Source organism: Stegodyphus dumicola, chromosome 2 (genome assembly GCF_044657685.1).
Source record: "Stegodyphus dumicola isolate Sdum_Otavi_A_Nest chromosome 2, ASM4465768v1".
NCBI lineage: Eukaryota > Metazoa > Arthropoda > Arachnida > Araneae > Eresidae > Stegodyphus > Stegodyphus dumicola.
In genome coordinates, this window is record NC_140769.1 from 111,494,449 (window position 1) to 111,519,281 (window position 24,833).

General features: G+C 35.4%; 1 protein-coding gene across 2 annotated transcripts in view; it reads left to right on the forward strand.

Annotated features, from left to right (window-relative positions):
* The window catches only part of LOC118185080 (RYamide receptor-like), a 467,244-nt gene that overhangs the window by 262,154 nt on the left and 180,257 nt on the right, over positions 1 to 24,833 (forward strand). For both annotated transcript variants that reach the window (XM_085811029.1, XM_085811030.1), the window contains exon 3: positions 4,911 to 5,043. The gene's annotated coding sequence lies outside the window, so the exon portion shown is untranslated. The remainder of the gene's footprint in view (positions 1 to 4,910; positions 5,044 to 24,833) is intronic.

Here is a 24,833-nt window from a genome sequence, read left to right on the forward strand (position 1 = left end):
AAACCAAACCTAAATAAACATCGTTATCGCTCAAATTATCCTGTCAAAGTCAGTGGTGATTGAGAGTCACGTCTCGAGTTACCGCCTCAATTCAAGTGGTGACCGTGAATCATCTCTTGAGTGCAAAGTGTTAATTTAGAAGTGGCCATTTCTGGATGGCAGTATCAGTGAGTACCTTTCGGCATTTGGTTGTATCTTTAACGTAAGGAAGCAATATATATATATGTATATAATGTTGATACAAATCAGGTACTGACTAATCATAGGCGTTTCCCGCCCTATTTTAATCGGTTCCATCTATAGAATAATGACAAGTGCTTAATTTGTGATAAGTTTGGGGACGCCAGGCACTTCGTCGATGAATGTACGCTTACCCGGAGTGCCAGAGAGAAATACAGAAAGAATTTTAAAGATTTTAAAAGGAACTATTCAAATTTGAAAGATTTTGCAAAGACATAATAAAGATTATAAATACGAACAAAGATAGAGTTGGAATTCGGCACTTAGACTCACATTTTGGACATTATGTATGTTTTTTTCTCCTTATAATTGTTTTTTCTAGCCAGTCCAATTTTTTGATCATACGGCCGGCTAGGAGGATCTGGTCTGTGCCTTTATAATAATAAATTCATAAACTATTAAATCTATCGTAACAATTTAGCTAAAATGTTTTATAGGTTTCAGGTGTTAAACTGGAACCAAAGTGATACGAGTTTATTATGATATTAGTTTTTCGTTAGGTATGAAAAAATATTAAATTAATACCGTAATTTGAAATTAACTTTTGCAATATGTTCTGTTTTATAGTACTATATATATTTAGCACTCTATAAATAGGTGGTTTGCAAAATTTTAACTCTGTTTGCATCTGAAATAAAAATCGAATGTCAAAAAGGAAATTCTGTAGAAATATTTAGATTCTGTAGAAATTGTTTTAAGATTAGAATTCTGAAGTTTGACCAGCTAGTAGTTGTATGAAATTTTTGCCACAAAATAATTTTCTTCAAATTATCTATCTCCGTAAAATAAAAATAAATTTATGTTCTACTAAGAAGATTATCTGTTTTGTCTATTACTGCAAAATACATTACAACATATTTATATTCTATGATAATTTGTTTAAAAATTTTCCGAGTATTTAATTTCAGTGCCCACTTTCCAAATGCGAAACGCAGTTGGAATAAAAATCCAAAAATGCTTTCATAAAATATTGCTGTTATAATTATAAAAAAAATAATATAAATATAAATTACTCTTTTTTAAATAATGGTATTCTAGTCTGAGATTAACCTAAATTCTAACCTTGACGTTTTCCATATGCGGAAGCGATCGTGTTATTATTAAATTTAAGTTGATGCAGATGGCGATACTAGTAGGAAAACAGTTTATTTAACTTATCACGTGACTCTCGCGACGAGAATACAGTTTTTTTTAAAGCTGTTATTTTTTTTACAAATTTTCTGATGGTGTGGTGTATTTAATTACGGCAAAGCACACTAGGGCTATCTGTCTAAGGGGAGGGATGCCTTCGTGGAGGACTTTCTAAGGAAAACTAGCTCGTATACACGTTACACATGGGGAAAACCACGAAAATACCCATGCAGCCAACCCGTTCGCGGGATTCAAACCTCGGACTGAACTACCAGTGTTCAGTGACTTTACCGCTCGGCCGCTGGTGGGCTACAAATTTTCTGAAATGTTTCTTGGAAACACGAGTATTTGATTATATATTTTAACTATACAATATTAAAGAAATTCACTAACAAATTACTAACATAATTTGGCAATAGCCCTTTTATTTCCTTATTTTATTTTGGATAGGTCCCCTTCAAATTATCTCTAATGCGTCACTTACGTCGTTATTTCATCTGCAATGATACGCAATGCTGCAGAACGCTTGTCCACTAGCATTTAAAATTGAAGCAGAGAAGCCTAGTTAATAAATGCCCCAGCTGTTGCTTTCATATATTGCTTTGTTGTTTTCATATATTGTTTAAAAATGTAATTCGCGTGTATAAAATTTGTGAAGCGCTTCTAGCATCCATACTATTGTGCAAACCAAGAAGAGATGTCTTAAGATATGTCGATAAATTGTACGTCGAAAAATAAAATGATGTTATGACTTTCAAGCTAGCTGCGCTTTCCAAAGTTCCAGCCATCTAATAAGCTATCTGTATTTCTGCCATGCTTATAGAATATTTCAGTCATGACTAAAATGTTATTGAGTTCCTTCAGTCACACAAAACTAAATCATCATACATATTGTTGCTTTCGTACGGGTTCGCAATGAATTGAATGCACAAATCCGATTAAAAGTTAATAAAATTTATTCTTATCACAACAAAGAAAAACAAAATGCTTAAATTTCCTTAGGGTTATTAGTATAATATCGCAATATCTCACAGTAGTTATCTTTTAAACTAGTAAAACGTTCAACAGAATTTAATTCGAAACAGAGAAAGCTGATCCGATTTCATCGCGAATTCGCTACAGTAAACAACAACAGTTATCCAAACAACAACTGAATTGAGATGTTTTGATCCCGCTTTTATAAGCTTTTTAAATGTCACGAGAAGCTTCTCGTAACTTTTCGAGTTTTCTGGAAGCAATAAAGTACAATTACGAGATATCTATTTATTTAAATGCGCGTACTCCTGTCTTTTAACTTTTCCGGTGCAGCTTTCTCTTCAAATAAGTGTGGTGCTGTACTTCACGGGAATATAAAACAATTTCATTAATTCTACTAAACATAGCTTAATCAATACAAAAACCGTAACGATATAGATAGATAGCTAGATGTAAGATATATACACGATAGCTGCTTTAAAAACATAATTGGCGACTTTAAAATTAACATTTCTAGATTTGATACTCTCCTCCTAAATTCATCTGTTCTCCCAAATTCGAGATTTTTCTACGTTATGTAACGCTACTGGAAAAGGGCACGATGCACAGTCGCGATGGCTGAGTGGTAGGACGAGAGGCAGAAGTTGATATAGATGTAAGTTCAGTCAATTATGATCTTTATTTCCAGATTTCCAGACATACTAAAATAATTCCTCAGACACGATATACTCTTTAATAAAAACAATTACGATAATTTCTTATACACGGGTTTTTGAAAAAGAATGATGCAGGCATTTTACAGAAGCGAAGGGGTGAGATATTAGCAAGGTAAAAGTTAGCAGAATAATGACGTAGTTATTGTGCCAAGGGTATTTATACCAAGTCTGAGGTATAAGTAGCGCTAATCTGTGATTGGTTAATATTAGTTTTAGCTGCCCTCTACCAGTAGCATTACCTCGAATTTAGAATAGAAAAATCTCGAATTTGGAGAACAGATGAATTTAGGGGGAGAGCAGCAAATATAGAAATGTTAATTTTGAGGTCGCCAATTATGTTTTTAAAGCAGCTATCGTAATTTGTTATATCTTACATATATGTATGTATATATATGTAATAATAAACTTCCATAGTCAAGAATACACTTAATTCTAACTGTATGTTCTTTTCATTTTTAATGGCGATGTTCTCTTATTTGAAAGTACGTGGAATTAAATCCACAGCCCCGTAGTCAAGTTGTTTTTCCCGCCTTTTCTACACGTACAGTTTTAGAATGTTCTGGAGATTTTCAAGCGAACTGGATTGGCTGACGTCATTTCTTGGAAGCTCCGCCTTTCCATAGGCTATAAAAAGACTCGCAAAAGGAATATCGGGGCTTTTTCTTTAATGTCACGATGCAGTAAACTTCATACAAAAAGTGATTAGTAATTCTTTTTATTTACTCCGGATATCTGATTTTGTAACTGCTATTTTCTCCTGAAATATAATAAATGGATCCTGTTTTTTAAAACTTATCGTCTGATTATTTAAGCTACGACTACATTGATGATTCTTCAACAATCTATATATTCCTGACAAAAGCTGGTACATCACATATATATTCGATTCCACAAAAACATCATCATAAGCAGCTACTGTATATTATTAAGAGAATCCATATCAATCGCTACATTTGGAATACCAGGAATATTTAGAAAATGCAGGGCATTTTCCTTAACATGCTCTAAAGTGGGACACAACATTGAAATGCGGGACTATGCCGATATTCCGGGACGCTTAGCTATTTTATCGAACACTTCTTTTTAATTAATGGTATTCTAGTCTAAGATTAACCTAAATTCTAACCTTGACGTTTTCCATATGCGGAAGCGATCGTGTTATTATTAAATTTAAGTTGATGCAGATGGCGATACTAGTAGGAAAACAGTTTATTTAACTTATCACGTGACTCTCGCGACGAGAATACAGTTTCTTTAAAGCTGTTATTTTTTTAATTTTATTTATTTATTTATTTTTTAAGAATAACAATCGCTTTTTTATACAGTCCACTACTTATTAGTATTTTTTCGCATCGTGTCGTCAGATGATATACAACTTGTTTAGTGCAAAGATCTCCAGAATCATGCAAACTTATCTTCTCAGTGTCTGAACCAATTTCATAAAACAGTCTTTGTTATGATAAGAACCCGCATATTGCTTTGAAAAACGTTTTTATGTAATACAGAACTTTAATTAACGAAAGGATTTCAAACCACATTTAAAACAAGAGCATTACTTTAAAAGTTCTGTAAGAAAAGGAATTATTCATCAGAAGCACGGGTACATGCAAATATCGAGATACTTTTTATTCCAAACTGTGCTTAATATTACTTAAACGTTTTATTTTTATTGCTGTTACTTGTTAAGAACTATTTTTAAATGTCACAATATCGTTTAAAGCAACTTTAAGATCGTAACGTTGATTTGAAATTAAAAAGTAATTTTTCGCTTTCATAAAATGCCATGTAATCTTTCCTGAAATATTAGCATTCACATATTTATTTTATTTGTTCTTAATTATTTTCCAGGTCTTAATATCGCTGTATTCTGCTAGCTTACATTCTTATGCGGGTTGGCTTTGACCTTCATCCAAGCTATAGTTTTGCAACTGTTTTTTTTTTTTTTTTTTTTTTTTTTTTGTTTTGCTTCCGGATATCGCAGGTAATATTCTCTTAAAACTTTCTTGTTTAATTTTTCATTATCTAGTGTTTGCTATTTAAAAATCACTTGATCTTTATGTTAAAATGTTCTATCTTGCCATTAACATTTGCGAAGCTTCTTTTAAACTCTTGCAGCGACTAAAGCATAGTATAATTTAAAAATACATATTGTATATTTTGATGTCAAAATGTGTTTTTATTTAAGTCGAATTTAAACATGAACATTTCTTAACATTAATATACATATTCATATTGTCTTAAGTATAATAAGTGTTAAGAACGAGCTCCATTCGCTGGTTTTGTTCATTCAAGGGTATTTGTAGTACAGTTGTTTGTATAGAGTTCAGGTATCCTTTCTGCTGTACAGGTTATTTGGAAGCAAAGAACTGTATCGAGTTATCGATGCGTGAACTTTATCGATGAAGGAACGTGAAGGTAGTGCAGTGCCCTCGTCGAGATTCGATCTTGATAGTTCCCGAATACGCGTTGAGCGTGCTTACAGTTATACCCCGTATAAAATATTATATTAACTGTCAAGAATTTCAAGGTATCCTGGTTCAAAAAACACTAATTCAAATCACACATAACATCAAGATAAACGAACACTACGAACCAGATTTCTAAAACTGCCAAGTTTATTCATGTCTAACACACATTCAACTGGCGGTGCCAGATCCAAGAACAAGAAGTATAACATCTTGAAAGATTTACGCGCTCTTTGGCGATTAAAATATATTTCCACGTAAAATTTCTTACAAACCGTAGGCATTCAAAAAGAAGAGACAAAATCCTTATAACTTTGTATTTTTTGTAGAGTTCAAGGAAATTATCAGACTTTCTTTGATTATGCTGGAAATATCACAGTACAGTCAAAGACATTTAATTCCGATACCTTGCACAGTACAAAAACCTAACATGCATAAACACATATTTTGCCTTTTAGATACACTACTGGCTGTTAAAACGCAACGCCAGTCTGAAGAGACGCCCTCACATTTTCACTCCGAGTTCTCCTTCTACTGTGTGGCAACAAACACCAATGATGTGTTGTGACTTAGCTCACTTATCTGACAGTAACATCAGAGCAAGTCCCCGAAATTCACCGTGGTAAGGAGGGCAAGATTGCGCCTGTCGTTGGCAAGAGCCTTGAGCTCTATACAAGAGACAGTACAACTTTGCTCAGTTCAGCCTCCAATTTTGAGGGAGAGCACCCTGGGGAACGTCAGGGAATCACCCAGCCCTCTTCCCTTACCACCAGTATCTCGAGAGGATTCTCCGCTTGCCACGATGCACAGACAGATTCACAAACATGCTTGCCTTCTCAGCGGTTCGAACCCGGTCCATTCGTACAGCAGTCAGGCTCGCTGACCTCTATTTCGGTTGGACGGCCACACCGGTCATGTACCTAGTCCCTTCAGGAATTTGTACCTAATTTGAACTAAAAATGGTTCGTTAATTGTTTGGCCGCTGATGCCCTTGCATATTGTATATTGGTTACGTGTATTATTAAAACAAAATTAAACACAGAGCAACCGTTTAGACGGTTGGATACTAAACACCCAGACAAATTCAACGAGCCTGCCAGGACGCAGTTCAAGATGCAGATATAAATATTCTTCAAATGTATTTACAAAATTATCTACATATGCTTGAGTTCATCGACTCCAAAATAGCTATAAACACTGAGAAGTGAACAACAATAATAAGTTTAGGAAACGTACAATAAGAGACAATACAGAACTAAGAAAAACGAATGAAAAGATATGGCGGCACATCCTATCTTATTCAGATAGCGAGGTCACTTTCAGATGACATTTTGAAAAATCTTATTAAAAAATTCAGCTTCAGCATTTTCAAGTAAGGCCTGTTACTAAGCGGGAAAACGTACTTTTATTATTTAACATTTTTAAAAATTTAAAAATAAAGTTAATCTTATACAAAACAATTTTAAACCTTACATTCAATGTAATTCTCAGAAATTCTGTATGTAATTCTTAGAGATTCTGAGTGTATTCTGAGAGAGGTAAGAGATATTCCTTCGTACCTTAAAAATGGATTAATATACCAAGATTCCAAAATCTGCATTCTCAAATAGTTTATCAAACACTTAGCTGTTAAAGTCTATAAAACGTTGAAGAACATAAAAGCATACTTATCGTAATGCAAGGAAACAAGCCATTTCTCTTGGGTAAGACATCTGTTTCCTGCCAATCTCTACACATAATAAAAGAAAGAGTCTGTCTGTGTGTCAGGTGTGTGTGTCTTTCGTTCGCACTGCGCTTAAGCTAATAGACACACGGCTACGAAATTTTGTACAAAGGTGCATCTAGACAAGAGCCAGTGCACCTCGAAGCGATTGTTTCGAAATTCGAATTAGAATTTTTTTAATTTTATGTTTTGTGACGAAGTTGCGTCATTTTAGACATAATGGGCTATAGGAAAGCGAGATTTTACTATACACACTCCATTTTCATATCGTCATGAAACGTAGGCATTTAGCTGTTTTACGAACTTAAAAGAAATTTCGTGTTTCAATAAATCGATTAAATACGAATTTATTTAACAAAGGGAGCTTAGCACCTTTTCAACGGGATTTTTTCTAAAAAAGTTTATTTTTAAAAATGTACGGTTTACTTTTCTTTGATTTTTGGACACGTTATAATTTTCATCCTTGCGACTGCTTTTAAAAAAAGAATTTTGGAAAAATGATAATATTTTGTATTTTAAAAAAAAATTAAATGAAGCTTCCGAGTACACTTCTCACATCATTAAAAATGTGATTTTGGCAACGATTTTTCCTTTCTTATTGTTGTTGATAGATTTTTGATGAAATCGCATCATTTTGAATAGTTTCGTTCTTTTAGAAATATGGGTTTTTCATCGTATTTTCTTATGTCACTGTTTTTAAGAGATTGGCATATTTCATTGTCATTTTTTTATATGTATAATAAAATTTTATTGATTATTTATATATATACATATATATATAAAGTTGTTCTGCAGAGTAAAATTCTGCTCTGACTTTTCAGTTTTTTGAGTTTCTTTCATGTTAGTTTTTGCTGCTTATTTCACTATTTGTAAGATATTGAAATGTTTTGCATGATGTTTTTTCAAGGAAAGTTGGTTAATTTTTTATTAGGATAATTAATATTTGTATTAAGGGATATAGCTTATTTTCATTGTAATTTTTTTCTCTTGAAAACATAGGATAAAATATCATTAATTATACTTTGCTTTTCAGAATTTTTTTGATTTTTCTATTCTTTTATGTTATTTATTGCTCATTTCACTGTCTTTAAGATATTGAAAAGTTTTGAGTGATATTTTTATAAACAAAGTTCTTAACCTCCTTTATACCATTTGAGTTCTTAAGATTTTGCAAAGGGAAGTTGGTTAATTTATTTATTAGGATAATTAATATTTGTATTAAGGGATATTGCTTATTTCATTGTAATTTTGTTATAAGTAATAACTTTTTTATGAAGTTGTTCTGCAGAGTAAAATTCTACGCAATTTTTAAATTTAACGTTTGGTGTTCCTTCAGCCATTTTTCCGGTACATTTAAAAGCCAGACTAAGGCTGGAAGCGAAGCTGCTAGTAATTTATATATTATTGCAAAAGTTATAATTTAACAATTCATAAACTGAAAAATCATTAACTTGCACATTTTTATCTTAATTTGAATCTAAATCATCTTCACCTATAGAAGCGATACACCCACATTTGCAAGATTAAAAAATCCTCTATAGAGGCATCTGTTTCTCTAGGGCAGATTGACTTCGAATGCTTTGCCCTAATCAAATAAACCAAACAACCCTGATTATCAGTTTCCATACACTTCCAGGTGTCGACATCTTCGCCACAATTTTTTATGCAAAAATAAACATATTGCTATATTAAATGTTATAAAAGGAAAGGACTGTCGTTTGATTATGGCAAAGGAAAGGATGCCTTTGTGGAAAATATTCGTGAGGATTTGAACATAAATCCAACTACCGGTGTCCGCCGAAAACATCGCGGAGAAAACTATGCTAGGCGAAAACATCGTGATACAAAACATCATGGGAAAGCAAAAAGAAAACATCGGAGTTCTAAAACATCGTGGTACGAAATATCATCATCGAAAGTAAAACGGTTCAAAAACTTCGCAGTTTAAAAACATCGACGTCGAAAATATCGTGGTAAAAGTAAATACCGATAAATCATCGCATGACGATAACATCGCAAATATGCGTTTTTCAGGTTTAAAAGCTGTAAATGCATTTTCGCATAATGATTTGGGAGCACAAGAAGGAAAGAGGGATAGTTAATTAACAATTTGCATAGTTAATTAATAAAGGTCATAAACTAATCTTTTTTTATAAAGATTTACTTATAATTTTTCATGAAAAATACACTCTAAAAATGCTTTGGGAAAGGAAGATTAATAACTGCGTTAGGTTATCTGTATAAAAATTGCTTAGTTAATTATCTAATTACTTTCTTTCAGATTTGTTAATCTGATACTGTTTCGATGAAAATTATATCTTGTTTCCGTTTATTCTTAAAGTGTCGTTAACATTTCTTGCGTTTAAAAATCTTTATGCGAAAATGCATTTACAACTTTTAAAACCTGAAAAACGCATGTGTGAGAGGTTATCATCATGGAATAATTTGTAGGTGCTTTGTTTTTTGCCACAACTTTTACCATCTTTACTTTTACTACCTTTATGTTTTCGAGGACGATGTTTTTAAACTGCCAATTTTCGTGAACCGCTTTATTTTCGACTACGATATTTTGGACCACGATATCTTAGAACTGCGATGTTTTTCCTTGCTTTATTTTCTCCCACGATGTTTTTTACCCCGACGTTTTCGCCTGGCGTTGTTTTCTCCGCGGCGTTTTCATCCGCAATGTTTTCCGCTGTAATAGAACTATTCTTATTAAGTGGTCTTATGTATTCGCCCAGTGGTAGGCGTGAAAGAAGGATGTGAGCCCTCTTATTTTAAAAGAAATCATAAATTTGAAGGAGCAGTAAATTAAAGAAAAATGTGTGAAATTAATATTAAATCGAATATCAGAGTTTTCTTGAAATGTTATGTTTCGATGATGTTTGATGGTGAATTCGTAGGTGGCCGGTGTGAGGCAACGTAATAAATTTAAGGATGCTCTTCTGCTAACAGAGCGTCAGTCATCAAACAGGTTGCAGAAGACCAAATGTGGTGGCCTGTACAAGTATATGTCGGTCATGAAGAATTGTGTAATGATAATATGTATATGCAATGGTAGAAAGCTATGCGCCATGACGAGCTTATGAATGTATTAGATGTTTCTTAAACGAAAACAAATCGGTGTGAATATATGGAGAACAACAACTTGGTTCTCCCCAAGTACAGAGCGATCTGTTTACACTTTAAACATCAGATAACTGCAGAAATTATGTAGCATCCACAGCTTTTGCATTACGTTCATTAAACATTATTTATGTTTTATTCATTAGACATAAAATAATTATTATTTTCACAAAGTTTTATATATTATTAGGATTGCCGCCATCTAATAAGATTTTGCGCTCGCGTTTATGTTTAGCACTCAGTGGTACTCTGTTAACATGCGACGGAGGACGTGGGCACCACTCCTCTACCAATACGGTTAATCGGTATAGCGCCATGTCCACCTTTATCTAGATAACCATACTATATAATTATCTAGATAACCATACTATATAATTAAAATTTAGACCCTAGATTAGTACTGTGTGGTACAGTGTCTTGCTACTGAATTATTTGTGCTGTTTCCTAAGTACATTAACCAATGTACAAAGATGTTAAAACACGTGTATTAGGTACACAGTAATTAGTGGATACCCAAGCGTTAGGTAAGTGCTACTTTAACATACATTAACAATAGGTACTTAATACAATGCTGAACAGATAATCGGTGCAATTAATTTTAGAGTGGGGCTCTAGTTAGATCTTTGCGATAAGGTGCCGTGTTACATGATAAAATGTGCAGATGCATAGTTACATTATCATATATACAGAACATAAATTCATATACATATATACAGACATTTTGTGTACAGACACATTAGGTACATGATTATTCAATGCGTAATAGATGTATATTAACTATACAGTGCCAAGATATGTGATAACACTAGTAGATACATGGGTACAATTACATATAAACAAGGACATAAACAATTACATATAGACAAAAGCGTATATACGCTTATATTTGGTACATAATAGTCATTGGTGACATAAAAATTTGGTACTTACTTCATATACTTACATACACTCTAGATCCATAAAATAATGTTATAATTAGTAATAGGTGCTTATTAATTTCATAATAGGGCACTAGGTTGATATTTTGCCTTACTGTGTCACGTTACGTGAAATGTATGCGGGTGCATGGATACAGCTTCCTATTTACAATGCTATACCTATTTACAATGCTTATATCATTCGAGTTCATAATCAATTGGTACATGGCACATTTATATACATGAGCAGATGGTACATTGTAGAGTGCCGTTGAGGATAATTGATGCAATTAATTTTATAGTATTTTAAAAATAATGCATTTATACGCAATTATAAGGTGCATAATTGTCATTGGGTACATATACATTAGGCGCATAATACATATACATATTCATATATTAGTTTCTTAATACAATGCTGATAATAATCTGATAATGCAAGTAATTGGTGCTGTTATTTTTACATGTTACATGATGCTGTAGGCGACTGGATGGATAAACTAATATATATACTAATATACATATACACAACTTTTAGGCACATAATAATCACTAGATTCTCAGACATTAGGTACATGGTATACATATACATATATAAACAGATGGTTCATAATACAGTGCTATAGAAATTAATAAATGCAGTTAATTTTATAGTAAGATTCTAGTTTAATACTATGCGAAACGGCTTCATATTACACAGTGTTAAATACTGACGCATGAATACAGTAATATTTCTACTTGTTAATACTATATATATATATATATATATATATACAAATATTTAGGTGCATAATTAACATAAGATACATAATTATTAGATGCACTATGCATATACGTACATAATACATAAGATACTTAGTACAATGCTGGAACAATTCATTGGTGCTGTTGGTTTTAGTGTAAGATTCTAGTTTAACGCTGTGTGGTACAGTGCCATTCTACAGGATGATATGCGCGGAGCCATGGATTCAGTTATATACATACTAAAACAGATATACACAATTATTAGGCACACAGTAGTCATTTTATTTATAAGCATTATATACATGGTACATATACAGAAGATACATAATATATAAACAAATATATATATATATATATAATATATATAATAATAATGCTATAGAAGTTAGTTAATGCAATGGATTTCTTAGAATTAAGACTTTAGATTAACACTATGCGGTAAAGTGTCATGTTGCGTGATGTTGTATTCGGATGCATGGTTACATTATCATACATACGAGGATATATATACATAGTATTAGGCACATAGTAATCTTTGGGCTCACAATCTTAATGCACATAGTACCTTAGTCTCGTAGACTTGAAAGTACGTAATAAGGTTCAATTGGGGCTATTAATTTGATGATGCTAAATAATATTAATAAAATAATGCAGCAATGATTAATACAGTTAATGATCAATACAGTAACATTTATACTAGAACATATATATACAAATACAAGTCGCATAATTACATTGAGTATAGAATCATTGGGTGCATTATACATATACATACATAAAACATAACTACATGGTGATGGTACTTAAGATACATTTATAAACAGCTACAGATGGTCCTTATTTACATATTGCGGTACAGATAATAGACATAATTCGTTTGGTTGGCATAATGCAAATTGATTAAATAGTTGATTCTTGCTATATTGCTAGGAGTGTTGGATACTCCTTACGATAATTCATAGTTATTTTGTGGTGTTGGTAGTTGGTGCTAGACACTGAATTACTATTCGTCTATATGGCTGACTAAGTATGGCACAGGTCTGTGTCAAGGTCGGCCAGTTTATCCATTAAAAGCCCTATTTTTCTAACCAAGTGCTTCTGTTTTATCAAAAACTTACAGAAAGCTTGTCGATTGGTCAACGGAAGGTTGATGTGTAGCCCTTCTGTAAGGGGACAGAAGGTCAGATAATGCTCCGGAGAGCCAGTCTGTCCACAGGCGCACTGGCTAGTGTTACTTATACCGCGTTTGTTAAAGTACTCGAGAAATGGTCCGTGACCCGTAATGTATCTTACCAATTGCATGTTTGCAAAATTTTCGGTAGTGTCCACGTAGCTGACATGGTAATAAGTCCGTCGGTCGGTATCGCTGTTATCCCATGTCTGCTGCCATTTCCCGATTGCCTTTAAGCGCAATGTTCTTTTCAGGTAAGACACTGGCCATGGGATGTTGATTTGTTGAGATGTTGCTCCTGCGGCAGCTTCTTTGGCTAGATGGTCAGCCAACTCATTGCCGTGGTGGCCGGCATGCGCTTTGATCCATTCAAGTCTTGTATGGAGTTGGGAATTTTTTCGCAGATCTTCCTGTATTCCCTGAATAATATTGGATAGGTGGTCAGGGTTTCCTATTGCGTAATAGTGAAGAAAGACTGTCTGTCTTTATTGTAGCGTTGCGGGAGTGGTGGGATTGCAGGTAGAGGATTGCTTGTGCAATTGCCACTGCTTCTCCCTGAAAAACGCTATTAAATTGCCTTAGTTGACCCTTCCAATGATCTATGACAGTATCTTGCAGTATGACCAGATAGGCACTTCCCACGTTTTCGTCTATCTTCGACCCGTCAGTGAAGATGGTAATCTGTGCTGGACCGTGGGCCGTAGTTGGATTGGCAATTATGCTTATTCCGGTGCCTTTGGCTGCTGGATGGATTTTCAGAGGGCAGCATTTAGCTTCATAGTCCTCTGGATTAAAATATTCTTCGTCAAAGGTGACAGGTCTTTTAAGCTGCAGGACGATTTGTCTTGCTGCCTCCTCTTCGACACGGATATATAGGGAAAGGAGGCCAGCCAGCACGTTGATCGCATCTGAAGAGGTCGTGCGATAGGCTCTGGTGATACCCAATGCAAAGGGTCTTTGAATGGTAGAAAGGGGTTTAATTTTCCTGCTTTGCATTGGGTGAGCCCATAGTGCTGCTGCATAAGTGACTATCTTTTCCACCACTGTGGTGAAGAGGACCTTCTGAATATGGGGATTGAGGCCCCATTTGTAGCCATGAAATAATCGCATTTGCTTCGCTATTGTCACTGTTCTAATTTTGATGTCCTGGATGTTACTCTGTTAAAACAAAAGTACTAATTGAGCTAACTGCATTGAAACAATAATTTCAGTGAAAGATACTGGCAACCATCAACATCATTGCTTTCCGATGGCCTATGGAAAACAGTGTCCGGAAAGTTGATGTTTCGATCAGTGACCACCCTTATGATGAGCTTATGTACGGAGCTTAAATCCGTGCTCTTGTAGCGTAACAAAATGCCGCGAAATATTTCATGAAAAACTCTGTAAAGTTTATCTTAATTAAAGTGCTTCACATTTATTTATTTTTATTAAGCCAAGAAGGGCTAATAGTCTCGAAACGGTATTTTGCGTTTTATCACTTTTGAAACTACTGCCACAAAATATTATCGAACTGCATTTTTATTTATACAAATTAAATGGTGAAGAATCTTCATGAATGTGTGTATCTTTCTCGCACTGTGAAACGACAACGTAACTAGAGCCTTAAAATTTCGAAAAACGTAGTCTTCCACCCGAATTACAAGCACCTGGAAGCCCTAATTTGGAATTTGGAGTTTGTTTTATTGTCTATTTCTTATTTTGTAAAACTTTCACGAATTTTTGATTAACAAACTCAACTATTTCATATTTTGTAAAACATGCACGAACTTTTAAACTCAACGATTTCAAACCGAACAATGCCGACGCTGTCTTTCGGAAATTCTAAAGATATACTGTTTTTAAATATTTTTATTCCAGAAGGACATTAGCCCAAATTCTCTCGAAACGCGTGTGTGTAAATGAAAAAAAAAATGCACTTTTGGGGTTGTTGCTATCGATGTTAAAAATACTTCCTGTACTTCAATTATTTCTTCTACTTTTAACAGAATACATAAATAAAGTGAGTACTGAACAAGACAGAGAGAGTCTAAATTAAGGACAGCAGTTTGGAAACATTAGTTTGTTTTATTGTCTATTTCTTATTTTGTAAAACTTTCACGAATTTTTGATTAACAAACTCAACTATTTCATAATTTGTGAAACATTCACGAACTTAACTCAACGATTTCAAACCGAACAATGCCGACGCTGTCTTTCGGAAATTCTAAAGATATACTGTTTTTAAATATTTTTATTCCAGAGGGACATTAGCCCAAATTCTCTCGAAACGCGTGTGTGTAAATGAAAAAAAAATGCACTTTTGGGGTTGTTGCTATTGATGTTAAAAATACTTCCTGTACTTCAATTATTTCTTCTACTTTTAACAGAATACATAAATAAAGTGAGTACTGAACAAGACAGAGAGAGTCTAAATTAAGGACAGCAGTTTGGAAACATTAGTCTGGCTTAATGAAATTATTTTGTTGTGGTCCCTCTTAAGTGCCATCGCTACATGCCTCATAACTTCACTAAGAATGTAGAAAATTAAGAAAAAAAGAAACGATACAGAGATTTATAATAAACTATATACATAATAGTTAGTTATTTCTTTGTTTATTTTTCCCGAATACGTTACATAGATATATATTAAACAATGGTACACATACAATGCGTATTGATTATAAATATATCATAGACTAGTCATCCCATCTGGCAACAAATAACACGATTAGCTATTGGAGTAGGATAAATAAAAGCCGAGCATGCGCCTTAACAGCGAAGCACCGCCTCTGCTCTCAAGAGAATCAAATTCATTTTATTCATCTTCGTTTTATTCATTTACCTTTCTGCGGTGGCAATACGCTTATAGCAGAAAGCGGCGTAATTCAGAAAGATCTTTAAGATAGTAATGAAGTTTCTTGAATTCATTAAGGGACGGACATGGGAATTGCCAAGGGTATAAACTCTCTGCTTCTCTTAAGAAATTTAGTATGGCTTCATGTCTTTCACTGACAGATTTTGAAAGATTTGAAAATTTATAAAAAATATCTTTCTTATATTTCGATATGCATTTTCATAAATCTTCGTGCAAGACTTAGCTAATAATTTTGATGTGATTTATTTAATAGATTTATAGTTGTAGCTTGATTTATTTAATAGATTAATAGTTGTGTATGCTCGATTTATGCAATAGATTTATAGCTCTATATGCACATGCGTTTTTTAGAATACTGGAGAGTTCAAATTCGTCCATTTTCATCATTTTATTTCTGCAACATCCTTAATTTTTATATAAAGAGTTGGGGCGATGATGTAGGTAGGTGAGACGTTAAACATAGATATTTAATCAGTTAAGTAGTATTCATAATTCGTACTGATCCCGTGACACAATTACACTCATGTCCATAAATTAACGATAATGCAAAATCAGGCAAAGGAAGAGTTAGAAGCAAAACAAATTTGACTTATTTGTAAAACTTATCTATTAAACAAAAGGCAAAGAGCAAAAACAGATGCTTTATGTTTGATATTATTAAAAAAATTAGCGATTTTTTCTACCTAGAGCAAATTACAAAAAAAAAAAAAAAAAAAAAAAAAAAACCTATTTACAAAAAAAACAATATTACGTAGTTGGTATGATTGTTAATACATTGTATGTCTCCCAGACGATGCAATACAGTCCGTACAACGCCTAGGCATGCTGAGTATCAAATTATCGATCTGATATTGCGACATGCGACGGAGGACGTAGGCACCACCCCTCCACCATAGGTTAATTGGTGTAGCACCACGTCCACCTTTATCTAAAACAACCCCTGAAGCCACACACAGGCCCCACACCTGGCGCCCAAACCCAACGCCTAATTCCCACCGGTGGCGGTCCTACTGACCAAAACTGCCCCCGGGAGTTCACTCCATCCTACCGCCCGGGCCCAGTATTTATTAAATCATAGAAATAATATAAAGATGGCCTTACAAGGGCTACTCATATGATTACATGCATTTTCTGGTTTTACATACAGATTTTGCTTTCTGGCACATTATATTGCTTTCTAGTACATTATAATTCTGTTTGTTACATTGTTATTCGATTATTACATATGATTGTCTGTAATTACTGATACATATAGTACAGTCATTGGATTTCTGTTTATTAGTTCGGTTCATTGGTAGTAGTTCATGTGTTATAAAGCTTTGAGACATCCATAGTGTCGTCCATCCTCGGTTTCCTGCTAAACTTATTTGCTGCAGTTTATATTCACATCCCTTATTTGCTGCAGTTTTATATTCATATCCTGTTGTGAACGTTTGCTTTTGCACCTGTAATGGTGCTTGCTATCAATAGAAACTTATTTACATATTTACACCATTACATAACTTTCTTTCCACATTGAGGCAACACTTGTAATGTTGCTTGCTAGACTGAGGAGGCTTAATTACATATTTGCACTATTTATGCTGAAATCAATTTGCGACGCACTCGATTAATACTTTTGCATCAGTCATATTTACATATTTACATACGCGGAGCATATTACATATTACGAGCGATGCTTATGAAATCTATTTACATATTTACATTCTTGAGTATTCTCTTAACTACTAGATCTATAATCTTTACTGATACCATTGGGTCTTATGATTGCATAAGATTTCTTATATTAAGGATGGCCTATATGCACTATATGCACATTTTCGAGTATACAGTGCACATTTTCGGGTACATATGTGATAATGCTGTGTGCCAGTAAATTGGAGTACACTTGAAAACACACTTGATTAACACGCTTGCTTAATAAACACATTTGCACTGAGCATATTTACATGTATATAGCGTCGTACTTTGAGGGGGATGCACTGTACATTGCTTGATTGCACCAATCTACATTTCTGTTTGCATTGCTTGTTGAAGGTATGACTCATGCACATTTATATAGTATTACTCGCGAGCTTATTATATTTATTTACATATTTACTTTCTTAATACTCTCATTGATTCTGGGTCTATAATTTATACTGCTTACATTAAATCTTATAGTTGCATAGGGTATTTTATTTTGAGGATAACATACGCTTTATGTTACGGAGCTAAATTTGGCACAAATCCAGATTAAGTTCCGCTAATTTGTCCATTAGCTGCACAATCTTTTTAATTAGGTGCCGTTGCTTAATCAGATATTTACAGAACGGCTGTCTGTTATTGGCTGACAGTCTAATGTGGAGACCCTCAGTCAGCGGGCATGTCTCCAAGTAATGCTCTGGTCCTCCACATGCGCACTGACTTGTATTGCAGAAACCACGTTTGTAGAAATAGTCTGGAAAGGGACCGTGCCCTGAGATAAACCTTGCGAGCTGCGTGTTTGCTATATTTCTGTCTGTGTCCACATAACCACAGAAGTAATGGGTCCTCCTCCCTGTGTTGCTCTCGTCCCATTCACATTGCCACTTCCCCATGGCTTTCAATCTCAGCGTACGCTTGAAGTAAGAACGCGGCCATGGTATAACTGTCTCTGCTATTGCTGTTTCTGTGGTGGCCTCCTTGGCAAGCTGATCTGCCATTTCATTCCCTTCATGGCCCGCGTGTGCTTTTATCCTTTCTAATGTGATCTTAAAATTTGGATTATTTCTAAGGGCCTTCTGTATCTCTTGAATAATTTCAGAGGGATGGTCGGGGTTCCAAATCGCATGTAATGTTGACAAGCTGTCAGTTTTTACGGTGGCCTGCCTGCATCTTATGGAATGTACATAGTGGATTGCTTGCAATATGGTCAAAGCTTCACTTTGGAAAACGCTGTTGTTTTGTCTGAGCCGGACTTCCATTTTTCTATGATGATCCCCTGCCTCATGGCGACGTAGGCACAGCCCACTTTCTCCTCCAACTTTGACCCGTCCGTATAAACTGTCAGGCCAAGTGGCTGGTTATTATCCTTAGGCTTCACCGAGACGTATACCCCTCTTCCTTTAGCCGCTGGGTGTACATCCAACGGGTTGCAGCTTTCCTCATACTCCTCAGGGGAGTAAATTTCTTCATCAAATGTGACCATTTTTTTGAGTTGTAATACTTGCTGTCGTGCCGCCTCCTCCTCAGCACGGATGTGCAGGGGGAGTAAGCCTGCGAGCACATTAATGGCGTCGCTTGAAGTGGTGCGATAGGCCCGGGTAATACCCAATGCAAAGGGTCGTTGAATGGCATTAAGGTGTTTAACCTTTCTCCCTTGCATTGGGTAGGCCCATACTGCAGCAGCATACGTGACTATTCTTTCTACCACTGTGGAATACAGCACCTTTTGTATATGGGAGTTCAGTCCCCATTTAAATCCATAGAACATCTTCATTTGTCGAGCTATTGCAGTTGTCCTTATTTTAAGGCTTTGCACGTGGGGGATCCAATTCATTTTTTCGTCAAAAATGACGCCAAGGTATCTGAGTTCTGACACTATTTTTATCCGCTCTCCATTAATTTTTATTGTGGGCCTGCGTGCTAGGGAGCCCCTCTTTTGGGGGATGAGAAGAACTTTTGACTTTTGTTCTGCAATAATCAGTTTCAGTTTATTGCACCGCTCTTGAAAGAGAGTGCACACTTCGTTACAATTACGTTGCAATTCCCTTCGTGTTGAGCCCTTTACTATCAGGGCGGCGTCGTCCGCATATGCGAAAATCCGGTGCACTTCTATTAGTATTGCATTGTTATCACGTTAAGCCTTTATGTTTATCGGGGACCACTCCGTCCGGCAACATACTATTATGGCTCTCGGCGCACTGTCCTTGTCTACTTTCTGATACACATTCCATTTCACCAGGAAACCTGCTGCCATACCTTCTCTTGCATAAGGTTCTTGCCCCAATATTAAGTCTATATTCTTGTCTACTGCATACTGCACTGTCTGTGCTACAGAGGCTCTTGCTCGTTGCATGTTGATTTGCAGTATTTTTACTGGAGTTTCCTCCGTCACTGTCTCGTTGTTAATACGTGCCTCTGCTGTTCCCTGATCTCTGCGGTCTGGCATCATTTGGTTGCCGCTGGTGTACTCTTCAGTATTCTGTAGCTCCCCGGATTCGGACGACCTCCCTCTGGTAGATGAAGCATTCTGGGGCATATGCGGGGTGGTTGTAGTATCGATCTGATATTGGGGGATATTACACCACTCAAAAAGCAATGCTCTCCGAAGTTCCGGTAGACATGTAGGAGGAGGTTGACGGGCTACAACTTGTCGGCCAAGCATGTCCACACGTGCTCTACTGGATTCAAGTCCGGTGAGAAAGCTGGCCAGTCCATACGGGTGATATCCTCCGATTGAAGGCATTCGCTTACGATGTTTGCACGGTGAGGATGGGCGTTGTTATCCATCCATAAACACAAATTGTGCGCCCAAGGCGTCCCGTAACAAACGTACATATTGTTCCATAATGACGTCCCGATAGATGTGGCTTGTCATGGTTCCAATGTGAACATGCAGGTCAGTTCTGGAACCCATAATAATTCCACCCCCAAACGAGCACTCCTGCACCACCGTAACGGTGTCGTTCAATGATGTTTTCTTGGTGGTAACGGGTACCTGGAGGTCTCCATATGAAAGTCCGGCGAGAATCAGACTGCAAGCTAAACCTGGACTCGTCGGAAAACATCACACAAGTCCACTGTTGCAGTGTCCACAATGCATGCTCTCTACTCCAGGCTAACCGCAGGCGACAGTGAGTTGCAGTAAGTGGAGCGCATCTGACAGGTCTACGAGCATATAGAGCAATCTGCCCTAAGCGTCTGTACACGGTCTGCCTTGAAATTGTCGTACCAGTGGCTGAAGAGAGCTGACGAGACAGGTCTGAGGCTGTGCTCAGCCTGTTTCTTTTGGCAGTAACTGCCAAATGCCGGTCGTCATTCGGCGTTGTAACTCTGGGGCGACCTGTGCTGCAACGTCTACTCACATGCGACATGCGACGGAGGACGTGGGCACCACCCCTCTTCCAATACGGTTAATCGGTATAGCGCCACGTCCACCTTTATCTAGATAACCATACGTATTCATTGTGCTAATATACTAATATATAAACTTACACACAAATTTGGTACTTCATACAGTGGCGTTAAAGCTAATTAATGTTAGACACTGGATAATGCATTGCCATGTTACAACATACATTGCCATGTACGTCTAATACATTGCCATATAACGTCTACTCACAGTACTATCATCTTGAGCCATGTAACGTTTACTCACTGTACCATCATTTTGGAAACCTTGCCAAAGACTGGAGATGACACTCTGGGCAATTCCAAGTTCGTCTGATACTTCCAGTTGGGTACGCCCACATTCCAGACATCCGATAATTCTACCACGTAAAAAATCATCCAAATGCGTCCTTTGTGTCATAACTATTCGGTTATTGCACTGAAATGCTTATAAAGCGCCTGCGAACAATTTTACTTCTTTGCCTGTATTCCTTATATATCACTCTTTTACACTCTCGTCATTATGACGTACTTTCGGTGTCATCTGGTTACTTCCTGAAATTTGCATATGATTCTTGAAGATGTGTGTAGTGATTTTACAGGTGATATATTTCTTTTAAAGTTCGATTTTCGCGTGACTCCGAATTATCCTTAATTTATGGACATGAATGTATTTTAATGTATGTTTTATATATATGTAAGAAAAATATAGAATATATATAAGATTAAATTAGCAATGTAAATTTCCCTTCTCAATTCTTAAAATGGTAACCTCTTCCCTGCATTGCGTAATTTCTATATTAATCCATGTAATATGACTCTTACATAATTTTGGTGATATAAGTGGAGCTAAAACTCAGCCAATAGTAATTTTACAGCATTATTAACTATCCAATCAAAATGTATTGGGAACCAAAAGTAACTCAGTCTGAATTAAGAGTTCACCCTGAACATTACGCACTTTCTACGCTTTTGCCTAGCTTGATTGCAGTCCGTCTGCTTCTTTCTTACTGCAAATTTATCTGAAATGTATAATTTTTGAAATAGGCACAATTAATATGCCAACTTGTTTGTGCCGCAACATGTCTGCTGAAATAAAAAATGAAGATTTAATCTGCTTTCGCCTCCAATTTTCTGTTCATTATGGATCAGCACTTCTACGCCATCAAAATTTCTGCTAGTCATTACTTCTAAGTTTGATTTTATCACGCACACAAACCCATATATATATATACTCGTAAATAAATAAATAAATATATATATATATATAATTATCATATAGGTATTCATGCTCATATCATATCATATTCAGATTGAAAATATCGGGTCAATCCGTAAGTTCGTGCGCATTAAGATTATGCGTGGAATTCACTATGACGCATTTATTAAAGCAATACAATTTTGAACCTGTTGAAACTTGTCATCGCTTGACTAACATATTGTTCAGTTCATCACCAGCTTTCGTAAATATCGAACGCATTTTAGTACCCATAGAAGATGAATATAGATAATCAGTATAAACGTCCTGTGCTACATTTTTTTATTTTCGTGTGCCAGGGAAATTTGTGTGAATCTCCCAGGTTTCCAGCGATAAAAATTAATAATGTACATGGGGAACACACTATTAGTGTAAGGACTGCCCAGAAATAGTTTAAGAAATTTAAAGTTGGGAAAAGCAGCATTGATGATGAACCCCGTTCAGGACTTTTTGAACTGTTAGAACCAAATCAAAGGATTAATTCAGAAGTTTATAGTGAAAAATTTTGCCGTCTAAACTCAGAATTGATCAAGAAAACGCCCACGATTGGTGAATATCAAAAACGTGTTGTTCTTCTTCGTTTATTTCGTGTTCTTTCTAGACCGCATACGGCTCGAACAAAGCTTCAAAAAATTAGTGAATTTAATTGGAAGCTTTTGCCACATCCTGCTTACTCCCCAGGTATTGCCCCAAGTAATTTTCACTTATTTCTTGCGTTACAAAATTTTTTACTGGGAAAAAAATTAAATTCTAAACAGAATGTACACAATGAACTTTTAAGTATTTTTGCATCAAAACCAGAGTCGTTCTACAGCAGTGGCATAAAAAAGCTGCCTATAAGATGGCGACGAGACAGTGTAGATGATGGAGGAAAATATATAATTGATTAAAATGTAAAATTGTGGTTTTTATATTATTAAGAAATTTACCAAAAAATGCGCACGAATTTATGGGACTGAATCAATACGTTATAAACTGTTTTAATATACGTCAACAATATACTGAATCTGTTAGGATGTAAGAAATATAGTTACGTGAAATTTACTTAATAATTTACTTAATAAATTTTACTTAATAAATTTTACTTAATAAATTTACTTAATAAATTTACTTTTCTTAATTTACTTGATAAATTTACTTTTCATGGCAGGCGCATGTGGTCTGCACCATGTTGAACGCTCTCTCTTGTATACTGAAGTGAGCGGGACACAAACAGTGGAGCTTCAGGTATACCGACGTTTCTCATGAAGTCTTCGGAGAACTGTAGACAGTGAAATTTGGGCTTTAGTGGCAGCATACAGCTCATGTGAGAGCTCTGAATCAGTAGCACTTCTGTTTGGCTGCTCTGAACATGCCGAATATTGATCCGGCTTCGTCATTGTGTATTCTGGTTGAATTTTTCCAGGTTCTCTCGATATGGATCTAGTGTCCTGAAACTATTTCTACAAATTTCAAAAGACACTGGGCGTTATATTGAGCTCTATAGCTACATGCGCTTGTGACTAGTCTGCCTCCAATCTAACAATAATTCTAAATCTAATTTCGTCTTCTATACTTTTGTGGCTACTCGTTTTATCTAATACCTTATAAAATTTACTCAACTCTTGCAAGAAAAACGGTGAATGTTTTATGAATTTTTATGATCGACAAAAGATTATTTTACACGCAATATGATACAAGTGTAATGAAAATAATTTCGGAGCCTTTAACTATAAACCTGTACTCATCATGAAAATTTGCAAATATACGAAACTTTATCAGGCAAGATGACAAGACACAAAATCTTACTGTAGGTTAAACAGTAAGATTTAGTTATGTAGTGTATGCAACGAAATATGTAATTCATGCAACAGAAGCCCCTAATGAAAGTATGTACATTATGTATTATGGGAACTGAGCATATTTCCGCACAGCGCTACTGCTTTAATCACACCTTACTATGTCTCATATGTTTCTTCTGTGTGTAATATTTGCATTTATGTGCTCTACGTGTTTCCATATGTATTCTATGTGTCATGATATGTATTCTCGTGTGTGTTTTTATGTCTTTATGTTACGTAATTACGAGCGTGTTTTTATGCTTTTACGTTTAATTTTGTATATCTATGTGTTTCAGCGTATATGAGTGTTTTAGTGTTTTAATGCCATCCTTTATATTCTTTTTTAAGTTACTTTGTGTTATTAACAACGTCCTATGTAAAAACTACTCGACATCTAGGCCCTGTATGGCCATGTAAACTACCGGTGCAGCCTCACGGGGCTCCAGCGAGATGCTTCTTCGAGATAGTGGAGGACGTGGGACATATGCCTGTTTACCTATGTTATACGCGAGGCGTCCCCGTCCTCCGTCACCTGTCACCTGTAGGTTAAACAAGAAATCAGCCTCTAAGATCTTGCCCGTAACTGGCAGTAACATGAAGAAAAATAATAATAATAG